Here is a 20,928-nt window from a genome sequence, read left to right on the forward strand (position 1 = left end):
AGATCAGGTGTCAGGATCTACCTTACTGTGGGTAGGAAAAGGCCTTTGTCTTATATAAGGAACAGGGAAAGGCCTTTGTCTTAAATAAGGAACAGGGAAAGGCCTTTGTCTTATATAAGGAACAGGGAAAGGCCTTTGTCTTATATAAGGAACAGGAAAAGGCCTTTGTCTTAAATAAGGAACAGGGAAAGGCCATGTTTTATTTCCGCTGTTTGTGAGTTTCTTCCCTCACTGTAGTTAGCACTGTAGCTTCATACCTCAGGGACCCGGGTTCGAGTCTCCACCAAGTTTCCATGTGTGTGGGGTTTGCATGTTCCGCCCCGTGTCGTCGTGGGGTTTTCTCTGGGTACTTCGGTCCCCCCCCCACAGTCCAAAAACATGCCGAGGTTAACTGAAGTTACCGAATTGCCCATAGGCTTGCCTGTGTGAGTGACAAGCAGCTGCAGAAAATGGATGGATGGATGGATGGATGGTTTATTCCTAAGCTTTTATCTTATGCTGCTGAGTACAGGAGCATAAGGATCGGTGAGCTTGTGGCAGCAGAAATGCACGGACATGCAAAGTCAAGCTGGACAGAATGTAAAAGCCGAGTATTAACAAGAGACACAGCAACAATAATGCAAACATCAGTCTCAGTGGAGCCACATGACATGTTTCTCAGCACGACTTGAGTGTAATATAATCCGGAAAATAATGCATCTCAAAATGAACACCATTCTTCTTACGTGAGTGTTTCATGTTGGTTATATGTGCAGCATATATGCATGCATGCCTATCCATATTATAAGGATATTAGTTTCATAAAATTGCAACATATGAGTTGTGGGGTATATTACACGCTAGGGTTCGGTACTCATAATGAAAGTGTCGCATGCAGAAGAGACTCTGATAAGATCTATGTTGTTTTGGCCAGACGACTGGGTCAAAGCGTCTCTGGAACTGCAAGACTTGCAGTGAGTGAGTATCTGGCAAGCCTGGTCCGAGGAGGGAAAGACCACAAATGGCTGACAGGGTATTGGTGTCGTAACGTGCTGGGCACCGACCTGAGAAGTAAGAGACGGATTCGAAGGATCAGGGACTGGGAAACACACTCGAACGTGAACTTAAATACAGAGGCTCAATGGAAAACAACTCAAAACAGCTGATTACACAGGGATTCCACACGAGGTTAACGAGGCGGCACACAGGAGGATCGAACGAGCAGGGCGTGACCGTTGGGCGGTCACGGACTCATCCATGTCAGATGTGAATGAAGGCCGGAGGTCATTTTAAACGCGGTCAGGGGAGGGACGTGTCACGATGCACAGTGCATATTTTGGCTCCTCACTGTTAATATGTAGATAAAAATAAACATATTTCTGTTGCTGTGTTTTCACACGCAGAATGATGGGTTTCTTGACGGGAGACTCTCTGCCATCTGCTGCTCTAGCTGCACTTAACACTCTGTTAGAAACACCTCAGCAGTCCCCATATACGGACATATGTTGGAATTATTTTAATTGCTTTTGAAGGAGGCCCACTGGAAATGATTTACCTTGTAAAATGCACACTATTAAAAAAAGATACTAAATAACAGCTCGAGTGTCTGTTACTTTTTTTAAAAAAAAATTATTAAACGAACGCACCTTTGATCATGTCAGTAAAGGTATCTATTTGTGGCGAGCCTTAATAGGCACATAGCATTTATGAAGCAAGCTGCTGACGACTAAATAAAAGAACATTAATTCACATTTTTTCTTTTTTTTTTAGCCATACCTCCAGAAGGTGACCAGTTTATTGTGGCATAGTAAATTATAAGCAGGTCGTTAAGCCTGACAGATAATTACACTTCCCCTACTGGTGTCAGAATTAGATAAGGGTCTGTAAAGGGGCTGATAGGCTTCTCCTTTCTGGGATGGAAGAGACAGCCAATCAGACTGGAGGAGCCCCAAAGCTGCCGGGCCAGCTCTTGTTTGATTGGCCAGAATCGCAGCAATACAAAAATAAATAAGGGGTGATTAACAGGTTATCGCGGCTCCTGCTGATTCGTGAAAATTCTCTAGACAAAGTGTATATATGTCCCGAGCATGAAACACTGAATACCAGCCACCCCGTGTCACGCTTCCTGGTGATGCCTTGTGGGTTACAAGGGGCCCCAGCAGCCGTCCTACAGCACAAACCTTCTGCCAGCGTTTACAGCGCCACCTGTTGCCACAATCTGCTTTACCTTCTCGAGCTACCCAGAATGATCCGAGCGGGATTTCACGCCAGTGACACCTAAGGTGCCTAAGCGTACCACGTGCATAAGGATGCACGCTTACCAATCTAAAGGCTTCCCAAGTCTGCTGGCCTGGGTGCTCTTGGTCCAAGGATGACTTTGGTCTAGCTTTACAAATAATAGTACCACTCCATTGCCTGGATGGGCCTTTTCTTGATTTATAACTGAAACAGTTCATAATAAATACTCCACCTAAGGGTCCAGCGGAGGTTCGCCATGCCTTGACCAACTGCAGCCTTTGACTTAAGGAACTCTGTCCTTATGTACTCCAAAATAAATTAAAGGTTCAGTGGTACAAAAAGAACCCCAAACCCCCTAAAACAAGCCGGTCTGCTGTGTAAGAATGCCTGGCAGTGTGTGGGTCAGTGGATTAGGGTTCTGTGCCTGTTAAAAGAAGGTTGCTAGTTCAAAGCCCTTAACCCACAATTGCTCAAGGGATGATCTGACCTTGCTTTCTCAGAAATGTGTGCTGCTTTGGATAAAACAATCTCCTAAACAAATGTAACATAGGCCACTGTGCAAAACTGTAACCTGACACAGCTGCCTTTGATGCATTGTCGTCTTTCCACATTCATGGCACTATGATTTCCTCCACTCCTATTGGCATCAGAAGAGGCACATGGTCCCTCGGGGAAGAGCTGGCCCAAACGGCGCCCCCCACTGACTGAATGGAGAAACACGGGAATCCGGCTGCCCGGACACCTGCGACTCGGCTGAATCCAAATCGAAAGTCGCGGCAGGTGGTTAATGTGCTTTTCACCGCCGGCTCCCGCAGAGGGGGAATCGATACGGCTGGTTAGCGGCTTCCTGGGTGCAGGGCCGGGCGCGATGTTCGCCGTGGCGACAGCGAAGGCTCTCCAGAGAGGAAATGAGAAAGTGTCATCTGGGGCTGCGTCCGCATGCCTCACAAGATCGCATTGTATGCGACATGTAAACATGCGATGAAGGGACGTGAACGCCGGGAAGTGCTTTTTCAACTAAAAATGCGAATGAAATGGATTTTTCTCTCATCGCATTCACAATGAATTGAATACAATAGCCAACATACACAGAAATACATGCTTAGAATCAGGAGTTAAAAGAATACTGATCTGAAGCTTGTATGTTTATTAAAACGCCACTCGACATTGTTGTGGCTTATAAACCCGGGATATATGCAGCGGCAATCTAACCAGCCAGACAGATGGAAACTTATTACCCTCCTCTTGCCCTCAGCTGGAAAAAAATAAACAGATTCTGAATTTTATCTTTGGCAACACAGTCTACAGAACGTAATTACCTCACCGCGACAGAAGTACTGTGAAGAACAGAATTGATTTCCTCTATCTGATGAATATTCTGAATTGTAATTGTTGTCCTGTTTTGTAAGCAATGTTTGGGCAATCAGGCCCAGTGGAACCAGTTTCATTGGCGAGTAGAAGGCATATAATAAACTTAAAAAAATAGCTTTTTTGGAAGGAATTTCACCGGAACCATGGACCCTATGAAGTATATAACTGATATTTACCCCTGAAGTTATGTACGATGACTTTCTGGGGTAACTCAGATCCTGAGCTATGTAAAAAACTGTCCGCATGAGACTGTTACCGGTGGTATAATATCAAAGATTATGGATATTTTCTCCAGCCATGACCCCTAGTGGGAGAAAGGGAATGAATTTGACTGGTGGGACGGACACCTCATGCCACATTTACCTCTCCTTGTGAGATCCTTCCTTTGTGGTTTGTGTTACAGCTACACCGTGTCACACTCCACTGCTCCACAAGAGGATCATTTGGGATTACGAGTGGAAGGTGACTGGATTTTGCACAAGCTTCTGAAAGAAAAGGCTCGCGTTGATATCTTCTCATCCGTGGCCTGTGGCTGCCAAAGTCACACCATGCGGTTACCGTGACTCTCAGCACCACTGGCCTGCGGTGGCTTGACGACAAACCAGGTTTCTCAAGACATCTTTGAACCCAAATTCTCTTCTGATGAAAGCTTTAAGTCTGAACGCCGCCTCCAATGCAACATTCGCCTTCATGTGTGCATTTCTGGCTTCCTGTGAACTTCTAACACGTACCAGCAGCAGATCAAAACGATGAACATTCACGACTCTACAGGAAATAGATTAACAAAGTTGGGAAATACAAGGTGCCCTGTTTGCTGGCCTGTGAGTAGGGGTTTGAAAAGACTGCCCTGGTTTTACACTTAGGTGGCTTGTGAAAGAAATTGAGGTGTCTTTAAGAAACCGGGGGCAGGGAGGGGGTTTGCTGAGCCGGCCTGTGGCCCCCCCACCTCCACGGTTATGGGCACAATTCCTGTCCCGTATGTGTTTGCAGAATTTCAGTGTTTTGTGTGTATTAGTCCTCATTTCCCCCGATCCCTCCAAGACCTTAGTGTTCAGTAACGGCCTTGGCTTCCTAGCGAACTTTCCAATAACCAGTTAGTTTGCTGTGACCCCGTTCTAGGAAGCAGGTCTAGCAATTAGATGATTACTCACACACATCCTGCTCCTCCGGAGTGTTTTGAGTGAACAATTCTGATGTTTCTTGAGATTCTCAAAATGGAGTTGTCATCTAGTTAGTAATGGCAAGTTATCTTCCTCCGGAGTATAAAGTTTGTTCCGGTAATTCAGTCCCTGCGGGGTCGTGGGAATCGAGTCTTATAATTCGCCATGTGCTGTTTCATTGCTATACAGAGAACACAATGAGTTGAGTGTTTGAGGTTTCCTTAAGTACTGCAAGCAATTAAAAATATTTCCAATACAGTGTAATTCATTTTGAAGATTCTATCAAGCCAAGCTTTGATCCCCTGTGTTACCATACGACTCCCGAGAGAGACGCTACTGTCAAAGCAGAATAATGCTATTATTCGGGAAACCAGAGGAAATTTAATTAAAGAGGAACGTGTCAGGCATGCAACCGTGCGATTGATTATGTGTGTGCATGTGCGTCGTCACACGACGACACAATAACTAAGAGGCAGCACCTGGTTTCAGCTTTATTACCTTGCAACAAATGACTCTCTAAGCGTAGCTGTTTGTGTGCCAGAATTACTGAAGGAGCCCTGTCACCATTCTGCTCAATTACACTCCTTCTATTAATGCCAACGTCAGGGTTCAAGTTCCTTAATTGTGATTCGAGAGATGAAATTCTCGTTTACGTATCTCCTGCAGACCAAAGAAATGCAAGACAATAAATGGAATATGAAAGACAAAATAGACATTTCCTGCCCGTCATGGAATGTGGGTTTGATGAGGGACTGGCCCAGTCACATTTGGGTGAAAGCTGCCCTGGTACCTGGAGGACCTTGTCCGGATTGTCCTCGCTCCCAGACGGCATCACCTTAATTGACTCTCGGTTCAGTTATTGGACGGAGATTGTTCAGATGAGCTGTTCCCCACGTTTCGGTGCGGTAGCCCTGACTTGAGGACAGCAGGGACCTACAGCTCACTCTCAATGTCCTGCTGTGTGCCTCAAATTCTGCGTTTAATTCCAAGTCCATTTGCAGCTGATTTAGTGCAGCTGATTGGCACTTTCAGGTCCTTCAGTAATAACATCATTAAGATGCTCTGCTTCCACCACATTAAAATATAGCCCTCTGAGCAGTGGCAATACAGGAAGTGAGAATGGAGCTAAACATACACTTAAAATGTAAGACGACTTCATTTTTGTTTCCATCACAATCATTTTTAATGTTGCATGACAGGAGTTCCTTTATGTTTGTGCGATGCAGCTCTTAATTTGCTTCAAAATAACTTTGAAAGTTTATGTTACATAACTGTACATTCCAATTGGCCGTCGTATCGATTATAAAGAGCTGTAGAGGTTTTGTCCTTATGGGCACCATAAAGTTTAACTTAACTCGGCTCACATCATAACATCATAAAATCTGCTTCTGCAGCAGAAATATTATTAATGATTCTTGCAGAAGAAGCTTTGGATTTATTGACCCCGCCCCTGCAGGGCTCCACCAATGAGAAATCACTGGAACTTCCATATCTGCCGCGAGGAAGCTGCAGGCAGGACTTCGCAAATAAGGCCAGATAATTGGTGGAAATGCAAGGGGTATGGTGGGGGGGAAGCAGAGCCGAAATCACTAGGAATCCAAGTGTTAACTTTGTTTATTTACATTTATTAGCTAGTAGGAACTGAGGCCATTGATTGAACAGTCAGGTTGACCTGGTTACGTTTACATCTTCTTCCTGTTTAATAAGCACCTGTGCATGCTGGTGGCCAGCCGGAGAATGGAACGAATCCATCTACCAAATATCGATTGGTGGATTTGGGGGCTATTGATCGCAGTGTCACAGAGAGACAAAAAGGATTAGCTACAAAAGATGGCAGCCTGCTGAACATTCACTTAAGTTACAGGACAGTGTTAATAGGAATCCAAACCTGTTGCGGTATGGTCTTACAAGCAGGGCCCTTGGACAGCCATGTTAATTACGCTTAATTAAGTCAAACATCAAACCACAAGTTGCCCATTCAACGTCTGCATCAGTGTAAGCTTGCCATGAAGCCTCATTAATTTGTGAAAGTGTCAGGTGTTGCGCACGTGACAGACTGACAATAATAAAGCGACTCGCCAAGACCCGCAGGTGGATTTACGTTTATGCTGACAGGAAGGCGAAATGCAGTAAATTAAAACAAAGCGAACATGGAAAAGGCTACGGTGGCATTTCACACCTTGCTTGGAGTTGAAACAGAAGAAGAAAATGATGGAAATACCTGGAGAACAGTAAAGCGGAGAGGTTACATATCATGGACACAAACAGACTCTGGCATCTGGCTAAATTATCATATATTACGAGCTCAGGGAGCTGAATGGTTCTCCTGGTGATTTAAAGCTGGGATCTGAAGTGAAATATATATTGTACACATACATGGCACATAGGCCTATAAATACTGTATATATAAGTGTCTGTATTTTTGTGCCATTTCCAAACTCTGATGTAGGAACACACTGACACACCACGCAAAGAGATTTCGCACAGAAACACGACGGTGTTGTTTTCACGTTAGCGATATGTCATGTGAGGGAAATCATTGGTGGTTTGTGGTCGTTCATGTTGTGCTTTGCCCAAATTTAGCTTTTAAAAAAAGACCCAGTGGACATTAATGGAAGAAGAAGACAGGGAGGGCATTTTTGAGAATGAGGCTGATTTGCGGATCAGCAATGCTGCCATCTTTGGCTGCCACTGGTATCGCAACAGCGGACGTTCCAGCTTCTGCCTAACAAATATCCGCTAATCTTGTTTTTCTTGCCCTTTGACCTGAATTCCCTGTAATTAATATGGACGACGGCAGGAAATTGCATTTTTGTGCGTAAACATATTAATTTGATGAAGTATCCGCGTCGGCCTTGACAAATGGAGTCCATTTACATTACAAACTTCAGCAGACGTGGTAATAATGCAGCATGATAAATCAGTGACTCGGGACTTAAAATGGCCTTTTTTGGTGAAGACCGCATGTTTCCTTGTTGCCTGTGGTGTTGGCTGTGTACCTTCACCCTTCAGCTCTGAAGTGTCGTGTCACAAGGGTCAACTACTGTATGCCTGAAGTGGTCAATCTGGTGCGGATCACGTGGGGTTCAGGGCCTTGGAGTGGAGGAGACCTTGCAGCATGCATGTGGAGGACTCGTACCTTCCAGCAAGCTACAACAAACCACCCAAGGACATTTTCCCAAGAACATCCTGCCCAGACACAGAATCAGAATTTTGTACTGTCATTGCACGATTGTACGTGGAATGAAAAGCTTCACACACTAAACGACAACACAAAGGCACGTGTCAAAGGACAGATTTGGAGACAAATAAGTAGACAAGCAGTAAAGTATAACTAACACAAGAGTGGGTTTTATAATACTTTATAGTAATGATAGAGTCATTAAGTGCCTCGCACAACTGTTCACAAAGTAGCTAAGAAGATGAATATAGAAGTCAGTCTCGTGCTCTCACTCTCACTGCTGTGACTTAGTACTCAGAAAACAGACCCCTTTATCACAGGCTAAAATTATCCGCTTGTGAGCATTTGTTCCATCCACTAGAATTCAGGCTTGTTTTGCCTCTGCCCACATAATTGGCTTGTCAGGTATGGAGCACCGTAAACATTTTATACTGCCCGATGTTTTGAGCATGCACTGGAAACAGGAGCGCGGCCCCAGAGATATTTCAGTATGACCCACGGAGACATTTATGCATAAGGGCAATAGCACGGAATGGGAGTGGATTCAGAAACGTCTCATCCAAATTGAGAAATATGACTGCAAACCTTGCAAACTGTGCTGTGGTGCTTGTGTTAATTAGATTTTTTTCCCCCCTGCTGTCATTTAGTTGGCGAATGTGTAATTTTATTTTACGAGCTCATGAAATTTCAATGTAAACGAAAATCTTGTGCAAGGTTACAGTAATGAGAAACAGAACAATTGCGTTAATACTGGACATCAAACAGGAAAAGAGGCTTTCGGATGATTTAATGCCCTTTGTTTCATGCTGGCACATTTCTTTTATAATGCAAAAACAACGATGAAAAACCAAATGGCATTAGATGTTCACTGCAGTCTCCAGCCCCCGGCTTGATAATGACGTCACGGGGGCCATAACCGAGGGACCGAGAAGTATCTACCCTCAGGCCGCCGGCGCGCTGAGCGAGGACTCCTATAGCGCCACTTACCCTCATGCCGCCGGCGCACTGAGCGAGGACTCCTATAGCGCCACTTACCCTCAGGCCGCCAGCGCGCTGAGCGAGGACTCCTATAGCGCCACCTTACCCTCATGCCGCCGGCGCGCTGAGCGAGGACTCCTATAGCGCCACCTTACCCTCATGCCGCCGGCGCGCTGAGCGAGGACTCCTATAGCGCCACCTTACCCTCATGCCGCCGGCGCGCTGAGCGAGGACTCCTATAGCGCCACCTTACCCTCATGCCGCCGGCGCTGAGCGAGGACTCCTATAGCGCACGCCACCTTACCCTCATGCCGCCGGCGCGCTGAGCGAGGACTCCTATAGCGCACGCCACCTTACCCTCATGCCGCCGGCGCGCAGAGCGAGGACTCCTATAGCGCACGCCACCTTACCCTCATGCCGCCGGCGCGCTGAGCGAGGACTCCTATAGCGCCACTTACCCTCAGGCCGCCAGCGCGCTGAGCGAGGACTCCTATAGCGCCACTTACCCTCATGCCGCCGGCGCGCTGAGCGAGGACTCCTATAGCGCCACCTTACCCTCATGCCGCCGGCGCGCTGAGCGAGGACTCCTATAGCGCCACCTTACCCTCATGCCGCCGGCGCGCAGAGCGAAGACTCCTATAGCGCACGGCACCTTACCCTCAGGCCGCCGGCGCGCAGAGCGAAGACTCCTATAGCGCACGCCACCTTACCCTCATGCCGCCGGCGCGCTGAGCGAGGACTCCTATAGCGCCACCTTACCCTCAGGCCGCCGGCGCGCTGAGCGAGGACTCCTATAGCGCACGCCACCTTACCCTCATGCCGCCGGCGCGCTGAGCGAGGACTCCTATAGCGCCACTTACCCTCAGGCCGCCAGCGCGCTGAGCGAGGACTCCTATAGCGCCACTTACCCTCAGGCCGCCGGCGCGCTGAGTGAGGACTCCTATAGCGCCACTTACCCTCAGGCCGCCGGCGCGCTGAGCGAGGACTCCTATAGCGCACGCCACCTTACCCTCATGCCGCCGGCGCGCTGAGCGAGGACTCCTATAGCGCCACCTTACCCTCAGGCCGCCGGCGCGCTGAGCGAGGACTCCTATAGCGCACGCCACCTTACCCTCATGCCGCCGGCGCGCTGAGCGAGGACTCCTATAGCGCCACTTACCCTCAGGCCGCCAGCGCGCTGAGCGAGGACTCCTATAGCGCCACTTACCCTCAGGCCGCCGGCGCGCTGAGTGAGGACTCCTATAGCGCCACTTACCCTCAGGCCGCCGGCGCGCTGAGCGAGGACTCCTATAGCGCCACCTTACCCTCATGCCGCCGGCGCGCTGGGCGAGGACTCCTATAGCGCACGCCACCTTACCCTCATGCCGCCGGCGCGCTGAGCGAGGACTCCTATAGCGCACGCCACCTTACCCTCATGCCGCCGGCGCGCAGAGCGAGGACTCCTATAGCGCACGCCACCTTACCCTCATGCCGCCGGCGCGCTGAGCGAGGACTCCTATAGCGCACGCCACCTTACCCTCATGCCGCCGGCGCGCTGAGCGAGGACTCCTATAGCGCACGCCACCTTACCCTCATGCCGCCGGCGCGCAGAGCGAGGACTCCTATAGCGCACGCCACCTTACCCTCATGCCGCCGGCGCGCAGAGCGAGGACTCCTATAGCGCACGCCACCTTACCCTCATGCCGCCGGCGCGCTGAGCGAGGACTCCTATAGCGTACGCCACCTTACCCTCAGGCCGCCGGCGCGCTGAGCGAGGACTCCTATAGCGCCACCTTACCCTCATGCTGCCGGCGCGCTGAGCGAGGACTCCTATAGCGCACGCCACCTTACCCTCATGCCGCCGGCGTGCAGAGCGAGGACTCCTATAGCGCCACCTTACCCTCATGCTGCCGGCGCGCTGAGCGAGGACTCCTATAGCGCACGCCACCTTACCCTCATGCCGCCGGCGCGCTGAGCGAGGACTCCTATAGCGCACGCCACCTTACCCTCATGCCGCCGGCGCGCAGAGCGAGGACTCCTATAGCGCACGGCACCTTACCCTCAGGCCGCCGGCGCGCTGAGCGAGGACTCCTATAGCGCCACCTTACCCTCATGCCGCCGGCGCGCTGAGCGAGGACTCCTATAGCGCCACCTTACCCTCATGCCGCCGGCGCGCTGAGCGAGGACTCCTATAGCGCCACCTTACCCTCATGCCGCCGGCGCGCTGAGCGAGGACTCCTATAGCGCCACCTTACCCTCATGCCGCCGGCGCGCAGAGCGAAGACTCCTATAGCGCCACTTACCCTCAGGCCGCCAGCGCGCAGAGCGAGGACTCCTATAGCGCCACCTTACCCTCATGCCGCCGGCGCGCAGAGCGAAGACTCCTATAGCGCACGGCACCTTACCCTCAGGCCGCCGGCGCGCAGAGCGAAGACTCCTATAGCGCACGGCACCTTACCCTCATGCCGCCGGCGCGCAGAGCGAGGACTCCTATAGCGCCACCTTACCCTCATGCCGCCGGCGCGCAGAGCGAAGACTCCTATAGCGCACGGCACCTTACCCTCAGGCCGCCGGCGCGCAGAGCGAAGACTCCTATAGCGCACGCCACCTTACCCTCATGCCGCCGGCGCGCTGAGCGAGGACTCCTATAGCGCCACCTTACCCTCAGGCCGCCGGCGCGCTGAGCGAGGACTCCTATAGCGCACGCCACCTTACCCTCATGCCGCCGGCGCGCAGAGCGAGGACTCCTATAGCGCACGCCACCTTACCCTCATGCCGCCGGCGCGCTGAGCGAGGACTCCTATAGCGCCACCTTACCCTCAGGCCGCCGGCGCGCTGAGTGAGGACTCCTATAGCGCACGCCACCTTACCCTCATGCCACCGGCGCGCAGAGCGAGGACTCCTATAGCGCACGCCACCTTACCCTCATGCCGCCGGCGCGCTGAGCGAGGACTCCTATAGCGCACGCCACCTTACCCTCATGCCGCCGGCGCGCTGAGCGAGGACTCCTATAGCGCCACCTTACCCTCAGGCCGCCGGCGCGCTGAGCGAGGACTCCCATAGCGTACGCCACCTTACCCTCAGGCCACCGGCGCGCTGAGCGAGGACTCCTATAGCGCCACCTTACCCTCATGCCGCCGGCGCGCTGAGCGAGGACTCCTATAGCGCACGCCACCTTACCCTCATGCCGCCGGCGCGCAGAGCGAGGACTCCTATAGCGCACGCCACCTTACCCTCATGCCGCCGGCGCGCTGAGCGAGGACTCCTATAGCGCACGCCACCTTACCCTCATGCCGCCGGCGCGCTGAGCGAGGACTCCTATAGCGCCACCTTACCCTCAGGCCGCCGGCGCGCTGAGCGAGGACTCCTATAGCGCCACCTTACCCTCATGCCGCCGGCGCGCTGAGCGAGGACTCCTATAGCGCCACCTTACCCTCATGCCGCCGGCGTGCTGAGCGAGGACTCCCATAGCGTACGCCACCTTACTCCACCATCCCACACTTTCACTCTTAACAGATATTCTTGTTCTGTTTTTTAATTGTGTCAATTTGCAGTCCTGCATTCCAAACCATGTAGCTGATGGACCCTGTTGTTTTTTATTGCTATTTAAATCTTATTTATTTTTAGAATTTTTGTACTATTTTATTTTCCTTGGTTTTATGCATTTCCCTATCAAGCAAAGTCATGGAAGCAGATGGAAAAGCATCCCACGACGCAGCAATACAATGTATGATTCTGCATATGGTGAGTACACTGTGGTGTCTTCGCACATGCTCAGTCAGGCCCCTACGTACGGCATCAGCAGTAGTGATCACGTAGGCCTGTGTATGTGGGGGAGGAACCTTACCAGCCACACCGAGCCCAGAAGAGTCCAAGCAATCAGCCATGGGAAGTCCACAAAAGCAAAAAATTGATTGTTTTCATCTTTTTTAACTGGCTATAAATATTTATCACCCAGCCTGACTGTTCTTTTATGGAAAAACATGCAAGGTGCTGTAATGAGATAATATTTTGCAGGGCAGAGCACGTATTTGCGAACCGTTTCTGCACATTTGGAAATGATGTTTTCCGCTTTCCTCGACAGCCAGCTTACCTGGGCTGTTTGGGCTTTTATTACACACTCAGCTGGCGGGATGACATTGGCCAATACGGCATTAAATGCTGCACGCACTCTGCTGCGTTCAGTCAGCAGCCGAACCACCATTCGGAGCGAACAAGTAAACGTCACGAAACATCAGAGGTACCAAAGGTTGGCTGACGGTGTTCAGTCAGCGGAGATGTTTACCCGGAGATGTTAGGAGATACTGAAGCAGCGTGCTCTGCCAAGGCTAACTAGCTAATTCTGCTCACTAGATATTTATTTTGAAACATGAGTTATGAAACACGGATTATGTACATATTTCCACCCCTGCCGCCCCCCAAAACACATTCATTTTGTGCTGAGGAACCGGGAAAGGTAGCTCATCTCAGCTTTTGAATTTGACAGCGAAACGTGCCCAGCAGCGCCCTCTCTGGCCAGGATGCAGCATGGGAAGGGGCCAACAGAGTCCACGGTATAAATGCTAAACTATACTGAAAAGAATGTACTTAGTCATCTAAGTAATTCAACAAAAAAGAGAAATACACAACAAGAGCATACAAACACAAAAACATGGGTTGTTCGTGACCGCCCAAATATCACCATTTTCCCTCCTGAAACGGACGGTCACGGTGTTTTGATGTACCCCACATTAGTACACGGTGGCTTCATGACAACATCGTTTCCATGGAAACCAGTAGGGGAAGTGGAAACCGTGTCCTGGAACACTTGATTGGGAACAGTTAATTCCTTTTGAGCGGTGGGTGGACACGAACCTTTAAACAATAACACTGTTCAGCAAGTTCATCCATTAAAAAGAGCGTTTTTTTGTGTGGGGGGAGGGATTCACTAGATTCACTCAAGCTGCAGTTGACAAGGTGCTTCTGGTCATCCTGCAGTTTCAAGCATGACTTTGTCATTTCCCGCTGATTCCTGCCTTGCCAATGACACGGGCATCCCTCGTCGGCACTCGCGGCACACGGGACTTCCGCCATTTCATCACGGGAAGTAGCATCCACTTGGCAGGCTGCCAGTGTCAGGAACCACATCATATCAATTGCGGCCCCCATCACCACACACTAGTCTTTCCTGCGGTCATTGGCACCGTACTAGGAATATGATTCCATTTACAGACAGCCCCCCCCCGTAGGCAGTAATTATGAATACACAATACATAATATCACCTGTGGGAGGACTGGGATTCGGAAACTCAGTGCGCAGAAGATTGTTTTGCAGCGTCAATCAGCAACAGGTTAAACCCCTCCTCCCACTGGCGATTCGATTGGTTAACCAGGCAGTGACTGACAGTTTACAGTAATCCCACCCACCGTGGATTAAGAACCCTAGTTGCTGTCGTTGCTAGGGAACATCATGAGGTTTATTTGGTTTTTTATTTGTCCCGGATCACAGGATGGCTGCATCTTCTACTTAGATTAGAAGTCATAGGAGCTCGCTGATAGTATTCCATCAGTGGCAGTAAGGATTTAAATCATGACGATTGTCAATTGCAACAATGACAACAACGTGTGTCAAAGTGACAGGGCCAATGAGACACAGGGACCGTGCTGACATTGACAGACAACGCCAATCGCTTCGCTGGGCCATAGACACGAGGCAATCTTTCAAGTCAGCCAGGACGACACTGTAACACTTTTTTTCCTAGTGAGAGCCGTGTCACATGATCGATCGCACTGTCCCATCTGCGTGTCCTGGGTCCCATGAAATCCCAGTCACAGTGTGTTAAATTGACATTTTTCCCATTTTCTGCTTATTAGCAAAGGTGCTCCATTGTGTGGCCTTATTTTACCCTTTCCTTTCTGGCTTAGCTACCCAGAGATGTCCAAAGCTACGAGTTAAAGCATACGTTCATCGATGTTGTGTATTCCACGTCTCTGCTACAGCATGACGTCTATGTCTGACGGCGGCCATGTTGGCATGTCTCATAATGTGATTCTGGAAACGGCCCCCCAGAGACGCACAGAAAGACGCTAACGGACGGGCAACTAAGCAAGATGCCGATGCCGATTTGTTTACGGATTTATCTTCCAGCCGTTGCAATTAGCTGCCGGAGATGCCAGTACAGGTCCGCGACACCAGAAGTCCACAACATTCGACGGACCCAGCAATAACAGATGACACAAATGTCAAATAGATGGCATCAAAGCTAACACACCAAGATCAACCGTCTCCTGTGGAGATCCTGAAAAAGCAGAATCAAAAGATGACATTTAGATGGTGCCGAGCATCAATTTCTCCCATTATTGCGGGTGGCTAAGTGAGATGCTATTTGAACGCATCAAAGTAAAAAGACCTTTAAAGCTAATTAGCGTGTCCTTTATGAAGGGATTATGTGCATAGGTTATTATGTATTTAGTGCCCCCTTTGTTGGATTACTGGAAAAAATACATATCTGATTTCAATGAAGAAGGTAGCCCCCACAGTTGTGTGAGAAAGCAGTAGAGGGCGTTAATATTATCTACTTGTAATTTTACAACTCTTTGGTGACCTTCGAAGAGAAGTGCTCTGCTTCTTGAGTAGAATTTTGCACCCCCCTACTGCTGGACCGAAATGATTGGCCACTATTGTCCTTCATATTACTCCCACAGCAGCTCAAAGGCCAATCACAGGTGTCAAACTGTGCGCTTCAAGGACAAGGCTTGCGGAAGAGCCAATCAGATGATTCCTCCAGCCACACAAATGCTACTGCTTTGTGTTCAACCACATTTTCCTCATTGTACATTTGGTATAAGGTGAATTTTGCATGCATTTTCTGAGAATTAAAAAAATTATATGTCGATTTATCTGTTAGCATTCACAATGAAGACAAAATGATTCTTTGGCATTCCATGTTAAGTAGAGGAAACATTGCAGGGAAGTAGAAAAAACACTGAGATACAATGTGAAATATCAGTCTGCCAGGCGTCGGCAAACATAATCCGTTCATATTTGCGTTGGGATCAGCCTTGTCTGAATACTCCAGAAAGTCACCTGGGACAGAACGGCCATTCAGGGTGGATATGATCACACTGGCGACTCCTAGACACGGCCGCTTACTGCCTTCTCGTATCTGACAGAGATAGCTGGGCTCCTTTTAGAGAGACGAAGCTGAAAACCAGGATCCATACTGTACACACCAGCTACGTGTGGTGCATTATGGGTAGTATAAGTTAGATATGTACTGTACCGTTATACGGCTGGCAGTGCACAGACACATACAGGTGAGAGTGAAGGCTGGAGGTCACAGAGCAGGGTCAGCCAGCGGGTGGGGGCCCTGGAGCTGGGGGTTACGAGCCACGCTCTGGTGCCCCTGGATATGTGACTATTCTGCTGAGGCCAGGACTCAAACCGACAGCCTTCCGATGAGAGGCGCAGAGGCTACGCACACACATTCATTATACATCAGGAATTTAACACATATATTTGTTATACACACGTATAATCACAATAAAGGTGTCTTATTCTAATTCTGATATAGAGGTAAGCATGAAGCTTTGGGTCGGAGCTCAGGGTCAGCTGTCCATCCAGGACCTCTGCAGTTTTTTACGGGGGCTTTAAGGGCCCAGTGCAGATGTAGCTACTTTGCTGAGCGTGGGACTTAAACCAGCAACCTTCTGATCACAGGCACAGAGGCCTAACCCACAGTCCCAACACCAAAAACACAGGAGACAGTAATCTCGGCCGTGTGGAGAAGAGGCACCCCTGGAGGTCGTCATGCCCAGCAGCGTGTCAGGAAATCGAAGCCCTCTGCTGGGCTCTAGTCCCAAACGAGGTGTTTTTATGTTACATCCTGGCCTGCTCTTGTTTACCATCTAGGTTGAGAGGCACATGAGCCAGACGCAGAGGTATGTAAATGTCTGCCTCTGCTTTCCTGTCCCAGAGAATATAACCTATGTAGGTGGAATCAAAGAAGATGAGTATGCCACACCTGCCCCAAAGATGAAAGCGTGTCCTTTGTAAGTAGAAGAGTCCAAACTGTAACTGGTGCCATTTACTCTAATGGTTTAATTTCCATACAATAGCCCACCTGGCCTGCCTAATATTACACTAAAACGTAATGGAAGGAAGGGATCGCGTTTATTAAACACCGCCGGACAGGTAATGAGAATTAAATGTGATTTCGGTAATTTAATTTGTAACATTCTGCAGATTATGTGCGTAATTGGAATTGAAATTGACAAGGGTCTGATTCTATATTTACATAGAAATAGTTCCCATTGTAGAACAGCGAGACGCTCAGGCCGCAGGTGAAATGTATCTGAGTGAAGTGGCGGTAATCTGATTTGGGGAGGGTTGAAGGTTGCCTACACATAATTTATATTATCACCAAGATGAATGGAATGCCAAAACTAATCTGGGATACAATGGCGGAGGGTGGCGTGGAAGTCGGGGTAATCTCCGTCCCCTAGCTGGGACCCCGGGCTTCGGAAGCGGCTCAGAAAGCCGATAACATGGCTCATTATGTCGCTCTCGTTAAAAGCGGGGCACCGGGGCGCATTTGCGGAAGTTAGGGTCGCACTTCAGAGCAGAGATAAGAGGGCTGATGTGGGGGTGCGTGGATGTCCCGTCTTATTTACCACCTCAGATCTGCCTTCATGCGTAATGAGGCGGAACTTCAAAGGACGCTCCAGGAGAGCCCCCTCCGCTGCCCGCACGCATCCTTCCCTGATCTATATGCAGAAAAATATCAAAAATAATAATTATGCCACTTAATATTTGCACTGAAAGGGCCTTCAGCTGACAGTTTGCTGCGTACAAATCGGCCCCTTCATCTGCTCAGCTGTCCTGGTAACGGCACACAGACACACGTGCAGCTAAGGAAACACGTTTAAAGAGGATTTGCTCCCTGGACCCTCAGTGCTGAGCTGCACAGGGTTTTAAAGGCTGGAGGGCCTTCTGTGCTTTTCCTGATAGCCTGGTTAATAAATATTTATGTACTTCCTTGGTTAAATTGCTCTGTCCTCAGGCAATCCTGGTTTTTGCCTAATTGCTCAGGTTTAATTGTTGAAGGCAAGAAGACCTTATTTGCAATTCTGCTGAGTCCAAATCCTTTTTAACCTGCCCCAGTTTGTTTTCTCTAAGCAAATCCCCCCCACCCCGAGGGCTGTCCCTACCCCCCGTACTGTTTTAGCTGCCTGACACCAGGTTTCTCTAATACACCGAGACAGGCTTCCTTTTCATCCGTCACATAATGTCATCGCGTGTATTTACACTTGGTCAAATCGTGTGTAATTCATTGACGTGCCCTCGGGAGCCGTTCCTGGTCAAAAACGCCCGCCCCACCGACTAGGAGGGTCACACAGCACAAAAACTCTGGCTTTGAATAAAAGCCTCACGGCGATAGAGGGATCCCGAAGGCTTCAGGAGGAATGCAGAGATTCGCCTGCGCCACTGATGCAGCTTCTTGGACTCGCGAGCAGTGATGCGTCAAAACGCTCATGCCGTCTCCCTTCCCCTCTTCAGGCTCTGCCGGCCGCATGCAGACCGCAGCGAAGGATCAGCCAATCGAGCGGCACCAGCCGTTGCCGTGGCGCCCTAGGCGAGCTTCACCACCAAAGTGAAACTGACTTGTTAAGTAGGGGCCTCCCTGGAAGATGGTGCCCCAGCAGGCTGCCTGTTTCGCGTTATGGGTTGACTGGCCATCAGTTACAGAGACAGGAACACAGGCGTAGACCTCAGATTAGCTTATATTCGCTACATAATCAGGGCAGGATTCGCATTAGCTGAAAATCGCTAGTTAGTAATTATTGCTGGTGTTGCTATGCTAAGATATTCAGGGTTTGCTCTGTGTCTAATGGGCCAGACAGACAATCCCACAGCTCAGTCTGCTTCTGGAAGAGGGCTTCAGTAATCCAGAACATTCCCCAAATAGTTTGCAATCAAGAAGTTCCTTGATTTGCGATAGGTGTGCTGGCTTCTCCTGGTCACCACGCATAAGCAGACTGTGATGTTTGCTCTTGGGGGGGCAAATACACTGCATCCTGCTTACCTAATGTACCAACGCATGTGTTGGATGCACGCATATCCTATTATTTTGTACAGGTTACCAACAAACCGCTTATGCAAAGGTGCAAAGTGGCAATGCTGGTCTTGCCAATTAATTGCAATTTTCACTCAGATGACTGGGGGGGGGGCTGTGTCCCACCTGCCCCCCCCCAAACTCCACCCATGTTGGATATAGCTGTCTTTTCAGGAACTCTGGTGTTTGCATGAAAATGTAAGAGACAGCATACTAGATCTTGCCGGAACGTACCAGAACATGCTGTCACGTGCCGCAAGGCCTGGGTACGCGTCAAGCTGAGGGCCAGCTGCTGCCCAGCTTATCAGCATCCACTGTGCAGCACTCGACGTCTCTTTCACGGTTCAACATGATCTCTTAACCTGATTTTCGTCTCCATATCAACGACAAAAAAGGAAGCACGTTTTCACTCAGTCTGAAGCATCTCTTCCCTGCATCATCTGGGTGTGGAACACGCCTTTCTGGCCCCAGATGCTCTGTGGTCCCACCTCCTTCTCGTCCCTCTTACTCGCCACCTTCCCGAACCCCCAGCAGCCTTTATGAAAGTCCTGAGGTACAGCTTGGAGTCCAGTCCGTGCTGAGCAGTCTCACCATTTTTGCCATAGTGACCTCGTAAATGACATGCACTATACCTTATCTGAAGAAACCAAATAATAGTGCAATAACAAGCAGTCTAAACACGTTAAGGCTCTTCTCATTCTCCGAATACCCAGTCAAGTACAGCTTTGGCTCACTTTGCGGGATGGAGGAACCTTGGCCGGCCTGTGAAAAGCAGCCAGGTGATGGACTGGCCTCACGAAACGGTGACTAACTGAATTTGAATTGAATTTAGTGATCAGTGGTCAATGTTGACACACCACAGCACACAGTGCGCAACAACGAAATGTGTCCTCTGCATTTAACCCATACGTGACATCATGACATAGCAGGGGGCAGCTAATTCAGCCCCCAGGGAGCAGTGCTTGGGGGCGGTACCTTGCTCAGGGTACCTCAGTGGTGCCTTGCTGGTCGGGGATTCGAACCTGCAATCTTTCAATGGTGCATCTAACAGATCTTTCATGTGTGCTTCCCTAACCAATAAGACTCCTCGTTTTGTGCCCCATGACTCCTGGGACAGACTACAGAAGAGGAATATGGAAAATGGATGAGTCAGCTGGAAATTCTCTTAAGGAGAACATGAAGTGCTTTATAACTGATATAACCAGTGTAAAATGCAAATCTTTAAACTTTTCATTCAGGTTCAGTCGTGGAACTGCAAAGGTTACGCTGCATATTTATCATCTACTCAGTCAGGCACCAAAGCAAAGACATTCAGCATTAAATTTAGACTTTACTCTGTTTAGAATACATACTAAGTCCATCTGCTTAACAGCAAGTCATGTACTACCCATGGACTTTCTGGTTGTGCATATTTATTACCTTAAACCTTAAACTTACACACTGTCCTCAGTAAATTATGTACAAAGTCAAGCAGCAGTCATATAATTGATTGATAATGGCTGGGAAATGTAACTGAAGCTGACAGCTTCATCTTAGGATGTAAGGTTCTGCATTTAATTAACATTTCTGCTGAGAAAAAAAATCATAAATAAGAAGAAATAGAAATGAAATTTAGCAGTTCTGCCTTTCATCCTTCAGTCACACACAGACACACACACACAGACTCGGAGGGTATATTTACTGTTAGACTTTCCACAATCTTTTCTTATTAATATAAAGACTGATTTCAAAGCAAAGTGCCTAGTCTTTTCTAACACTCAGAATTCAGTACACATTTTTACTTTTGTAAAAATGTATGTGTGAGTATGTGTACCCATAAAATTTTGCAAATTTGCTGCTGTCTTTGTAAGATTACATCCCAGACAGCATCTGAAAGCAGGGGGATTCATTTTATCATCCTTTTGGAAGTTTATTGAAAATAATTGTCATAAAGTATAAAACATTTCAC

This window comes from Paramormyrops kingsleyae, chromosome 14 (assembly GCF_048594095.1).
Source record: "Paramormyrops kingsleyae isolate MSU_618 chromosome 14, PKINGS_0.4, whole genome shotgun sequence".
Classification (NCBI taxonomy): domain Eukaryota; kingdom Metazoa; phylum Chordata; class Actinopteri; order Osteoglossiformes; family Mormyridae; genus Paramormyrops; species Paramormyrops kingsleyae.